Genomic DNA, 7,050 nt, shown 5'->3' on the forward strand with positions numbered 1-7,050 from the left:
TCATTAATAACATTTATATCATATTTTTTACTAGATGATTATTTGTTACAATCGTCTATGAAATTGACCATTAGTTCTTACGAGAGTGCATTAAATTAGATAAATAGTTTACTTCAATGAATGACAAGTACATATATACTTAGTGAATGTATAATCTGATTGAAATAATGTACACCGTGTAACCGACCAAATACAATGTGTACAAATTATTGAATATGCAGTTAGTTGTCCACATGCATATTGCAATTAGCTGTTGCAGTCACTTGTACTGATTTTTAGTAAATGTTTTTTACTTGTATCAGTAGTACTGACTTGTCTGTAAATACCTTATACAGTGAGTTGTAAAAATACAATTAGTTTACTAAAATGTACGTCATTTTAGGTATTAGTTACTTGAATGTGCATATCTATAAAAGATAGTGTAATGGTATGCATACCTTTGAAAAGGTTATTGGTGCCTTGACCAACCTGGGCATCTCCTTACAAGCTGCAGTAGATGTGTAATATTACTTGTACGAGTAATACTAATTTGCCTATAAGCACCTTATACGGGGTGATCTATGAGGTACAATCAGTTTATAAAAATGTACATCATGTTAGGTATTAGTTACTTGACTGTGTATATCTGTAAAAGGTACTGCAATGGTATGTATAACTTTGAAATGATTATTGACCTAGATAAGGTGTGTGATGTATACCATATTTATCAGAATGAACAATATGTTATTCATCAATACGATGCATAGAAATTGTTAAACATGCGGTTATTTACTCACATGCATATTGCAATTAGTGATCACAACAATATGCATAGTTTGCAATATGCATGGTGCAATGGCATGCATACATTTGGAATGATTATTGATGTTTTGGCCCACTTGTGCATCTCCTTGTAGGCTGCAGTGGGTTTATAATTTTATCTATATGAATAATACTAATTTATCTATAAGCATCTTACACGGAGTGATGTATGAGGTACAATTAGTTTATAAAAATATACATTATGTTAGATATTAGTTAGTTAACTGTGTATATCTATAAAAGATAGTATAATTGTACACATAAATTTGGAACAGTTATTTAGCCCTTTGATCAATTTATGCATCTCCCTATAGTAGATGTGTAATTTTACTTGTATGAGCAGTCTTTGTTTGTCTGTGAGTATCTTACACAGGATGATGTATGAGGTACAATCAGTTTACAAAAATGTACATCATGTTAGTTGTTAGTTACTTGATATGTAAAAGAGAGATTAGATCATTGAACCCATCGTTACTTGACTATGTATATATGTTAGGTGTTAGTTACTTGAACGCTACATCGTTGAACCCCAGTTGTGAGTATGAAATTTGGACTGCATCTTGTAATGTGTTAAATTTTTTCAGCATCATATCTAAATTGGTATGATGAGCCAGTACACTATTACTGATATCTTATACTCGCCTATGTTATTGGTTGTAGGAAAAAATTTCAAAAATGAAAAAATTCGACAAGCAGTCTGATGCTAGCTTATCTGCTAAGCTAAAAAAGCTATTCAAAATTCGCAATAACAATATAGGGGTTGATCCCGCGAATTGTGAGTGGGTATGCAATTAGCACCTTTAACTCAAGACTTTTTTATTAGATGTTGAATATCCAAAAATGTAGAATCAGGTTACATACCTTTTCCGTGTTATTTTTTTTTTATACCTCATTCGTTTCAGTTACTTGTTCCGGTATGCACAGAGGGGTATTGATTTGTTTACAGCTTTGATGTCTCACAGAGACAAATGTACCTGCTAGATCCTAATAGCGATCAAGCAAAGAGTAAAGACATAAGTGTACTTAATCGACTGATATGTTGGACTGTCACCTAAATGCATTACAAGAGAAGAGAACTATATTGTAGTGTTTCTAATCTGCTTGACAAAATCTTTGGTGCTATAGAAACGTGCCTTGGGGTTGATCGTGGCGACAAAGTTTGGTCTCGCAATTGACTTCTCCAGTTTCTCGTTTGCACTTGCCGAAGTCTCTCATCACTCACCAAATAAAGTGTAAATAGTTTTACTTCTCACATGTTTAATTGTTACAACTGCAAATATTTTATTACAACATATAAACTCCAACCTCTGTAATGTGAAGTCAACATGAACAGTTGTGATAGTGGTATTTTCATCATGACATTCCTAGAGCATTGGAGCAGAAGATTAGTTGTTTGGCTTACAGAGGTATTATAATTTGCTTATATTTTTTTCCTAATTTACATCTGGAATTGTGGAAAATAGTTGTTACCATGGACATGAAAAATTACTATTATGTTTAAATTGGATAGGAAAATGTTGGCAAGTATTGAGTGCTATACACAACTTGATTGTGTACCTCATCAAAGAACTCTAAGCTTTTGGACAACTTTTCAAACCTGAAAGAAGCAAGACGGGCATGGTAGAATGTTGGTAATGCTTGAATTTCATTAAGTAAGATGTGACTGTAGTTTGACAAAATTGAATCTTCTCCCATTTGTACATTGTTATGTGTACCTTGTAGCTTTTGAATTGGTGTAGACTAGAATCAGGTCCGATGAGAAGGACTACGTTAACCTTGTTGTATGTTGATGGAACGTTTAAATTAACAGTTTTCATATGTACATAAGTGTACTTGTTGTTAAATTTGGACGACGAACACATCACAGTATGGGGTTCATACATTTCTCCCCAAAAATTGTGCTAAAGTTTGTAACTGATTTGCAACACGATGTAACATGAAACAAGACTCTTGGCACTACAAATTTCACGCTTTGTACATAAGTATTTTGATCCGACATGGTTCAGGCGCTGCATGTAACTCTATAGCTTCCACTTCCGTGATGTACTAGTTGGCCTTATATGCATTGGGGTCTGATATTTTACCATATTAAAGGGTATTACGGACTATAAAAGGCCTCCCTTGTAGGCGTATATCCCTTACACAGACTCCAGTTTGTTCGTCCCCCTTTCATTTTCACCTGCATTGTTATTCAACTTCACACTTCCAATTTCTCTTTATATTAAAGCGGCAATGGACTCGTGTACTCGATTCATTTTTTTATTTTCAACCTCCCTATAACAGGGATTACAGTCTCATCAATACAGTGTTCAGTTTTAAATCAAGCTCTTGTGAGCCAATTAAAAGCATCTAGGTTTGCTTGATGTTTGGGAAAATCTCGCTATTTTAATGAGATACTCGAGAAGGTCTCGCTACATCAAATATTTTGGAGTTCGAAACGATCATCTCTGTATTCTCATTAGACACTTAATAAAGTGCCTAAGAAATTTAATGTGTCGGAGGGAGGAATTATTGTTTGTGCCAATGGCAATTGCACAAGCAAGAGAAAAGGAAAGGTTCATCGGATATTAACTAGTCGTAGTATCACTAGTTGTAACATCGAGGAATATCACTAGTTGTATAATCACTAGTTATAATATCACTAGTTTTAACTAGAGAAGATGAAAAGCTGCCGATGGCAAATTCATTAGTTGTAATGAATTGTAACATACACCTAATTAGTTGTAACTCAATCTGTACATCTCGTTATGACTATTTGTTGCATTTTAAATATTAGTTATCTCACTTTCAAATTAGTTGTCCCAACGAAATATCATGTTCTTCTGTGAAACTGTTACTTGGCATGTGGTCGTGTGGAACCAATCCCAGATGCCAATTGTAACTTTCTTTTCGTACTAAAGGAGTGATACCTATTGAAGTTCTTATAATTCTATCTGTAATACTCATCGTTAATACAATTGTAAATCACATATCTAAGTTTTAACATAAACGAACATGACAAGGTGTCTGTACAAGCACATCAAGAAGTTGTAACAGCTTATGAACTTCTTGTATCGTATATATGCGGCATTCCCTGGTAGGGACAACATGACTGCATAGTAAATGTTCATCCACAAACACCGTAAATCTGGTATTAGACATCTTCATGTCTGAAAAATCTGATGCTAGACACCTAATGTCTAAAAAATCTGGTACTAGACACCGCAAATCTGGTGCTAGACAATTAATGTCCGAAGTAATTTTAGAGTTACTATCAACAAGCACTAATTCATTGAGAGATTGTATATTAAAACAAGCTTACAATATGGAACCGATCGAAACTGAGCAATAGCTTCTCTGGACAAGTACAAACATTAGTAAATGAGGTGAACTTGGGAGACGGATATTTGGAACAACCAATTGTTTTGTATTCATAAAAATTGTAGGTACATATCATTCATCAACCTGTAACTGAGGGGAGTTGATGTCAACAGTTAGTCGCAATCCCTAGGTGTTATTTCTTTCCTGAAACGCGTAACAATGGCAAATCAATCAATACAGTTAATGGAACATACGGTTAATGATATATGCTGTCGAAGTATCCAATTAACAAGATACTATAAATATGTGATGTAATGATAAAAATTTATCACCTAAGATGATGGTGAAAATACATGATATGCATCCTTATCACAGTGTGTTGAAATTGCCGCACGCTCTACCTACATTGTATAATATAACTATTCAACTATCAACAACACACTAGCAATGCCTATACTACTCAGTTACAAAGCTAAATTGGACTAGACGTTATAATAAAAATGATATTTCAGATCATTAAGATATCTCTGACGGAGTTATACTTAAAAAATATAAAAAATTTGAGGTGCATCTATTCTGTAGGGACACTTCAATGAGGCCCCTGATCAGCCAATCGGTGGACTTTCGGATAATACAAAATAATATGCTATTAAAGCATTAAATGTTAACTACAAAATATGCATGCTTCGACAACATTCGTGTGCCCACCATTACAATTAAAGAAAAAGTAGGTCTACAATACGAAAAAATGACTTTATTTTATCTACTAAATGTATGCATATCATTGGACTTTCCTTGATTTCGAGAGCAACAGCGTTTGGAGAGCCATTTACTGACTGGCTCATTGAATGCATTTACGAGTTTTGTCTGGGCCAAATAATTGTATAAGACAGACAAAAAAGGTATATCAGGAGGGATGTCAGCCTTAACAAAATCATCACACAATATAACATCATCATAATTAATTGTGCTGTTAGAAACATCCAAATAAAAGTTAAAACCATGCTCATTTTATACTAACCGAAACTAAGTCAGTTGATGAACTAATTTAATATCATTACATTAGTGAAATACTAATTTACAATACCATACCAGTTTTACTTCATGGTCACTATTTATTCAGATAAAATAATATTTCTCCAACATGATGTTAAGGAACATTGAATTGTAACCAATTTCTTTCATTAGGTAAGTCCAGCTAAACAATATGTACATAGTGTAACACATTTATCTACAATCTACACTCATATCAAATTTAAAAGAAATCCTCTTTAATTAATTCATTGCTATTGCATGAATAGGTACCAAATTTCTAACATAAGGTAGCAACTGGCAATGTTTAATTAATAAAGTGTGCAGTTTCCTCCCCCTTTGTGTTCATTATTTCTTTTTTCATTTCTCGCTCCAATGTGATTCTTTACGTTTATAGATGCCAAATTATGTTAGAACCCACTTAATTAGAGATACATAAGAGTATTTCTTAACTACTAGTAGTTTATCTCAAAAAATATTTACTATCAAGAAGTATAGTTAGCCACAATTACTCAGATATCTCATAATCCTAGAAGAATCCCTCTTTAGAGATCCATGAGTGTATTTCCCAATCATAAGTAGTTTATCTCAAAAAATATTTGTGATCAAGAAGTACAGCTAGCAACAATCACTCAGATACCTTGTAATCTTGAAGGAATCCCTCTTTGTTGTACTCCCTATTTCATTCGTGTAATTTACAATGACTCAATTTACTTATCTTTATCTTTGTATGTGTTAATCTACTATGATCAAGAAGTACAGCTAGCCACAATCACTCAGATACCTTGTAATCTTGAAAGAATCCCTCTTTATTGTACTCCCTATTTCACTTATGTAATTTACAATGACTCAATTTGGCTATCTTTATCTTTGTATGTGTCAGTCTACTGTGATGTGAGCACCCATACACAGTTGGTAATGCAGTCTAAACTGTACGGTGTCACTACTATCTTGCAACAAGAATAAAAAAAAAGCAACAATTACCTTCATATTCTCCCTATTATTTTATATATTTATAAACTTCCTAAGTCATTTAATTCGTCTGCTGAGTCAAATTTAGAAACACTTAACGTGCATAAGTTTCCTGTGCATACCTCCCCCAAGTTGGCTCTTAGTGTATCTAACTTGTGTTATCCACAGTTTCCTCATTTAGGAGTTTCGTCAGAATTTCAATTTCATTATTCATGTCACACCATCTTAAACAAGTTGTACAAACAAAACCATGCAAGTAAGTTTATTCTTCTTCAGTCACAAAACAAGCCAAATATTGTGATGAGTTTGCAATATTCTTACCTATGTGATTTAGTCCAATTTGATCGAGTGTATTTCTGCTTCAGATCTCACCAACTTTCACCATTTTGTAGCCTTTATGAAAAATTCTTGTCCCGCAGCAGTTATTTCTTGTGTTCCCTCAGTACATTGACTGATGACACTATATTTCTGCAACACTTCTTCCAAAAACCTCTTATCTGAAACCATTTTACAACACTATCACAATCTGAATCTATTGTTACTATTTATTCACATAAAATAATACTTCTCTAATATGATGTCAAGACACACTGAATCGCAACCAATTTCTTTTACTGGGTAAGTTTAGCAAAATAATATGTGCATAGTGTAACACATATATCGTACAATCTGCACTTATACTAACTAAGTTTAAAAGAAATTCTCTTTAATTAATTCACTACTATTGCACGAATAGGTACCAAATTTCTAACATGAAGTAGCAACCAGCAATGTTTAATTAATAAAGTGTGCAGTTCCCTCCCCCTTGTACCCACTATTCTTTTTTATTATTATTTTCCACTCAAATGCGATTCTCTATGTATATAGATGTCAAACCATATTAGAACCCACTTAATTAGAGATACATGGGAGTATTTATTAACTATCGGATACGGGACAAGGACG

The sequence above is a fragment of the Coffea eugenioides genome, chromosome 10, assembly GCF_003713205.1.
Source record: "Coffea eugenioides isolate CCC68of chromosome 10, Ceug_1.0, whole genome shotgun sequence".
Taxonomy (NCBI): Eukaryota; Viridiplantae; Streptophyta; class Magnoliopsida; order Gentianales; family Rubiaceae; genus Coffea; species Coffea eugenioides.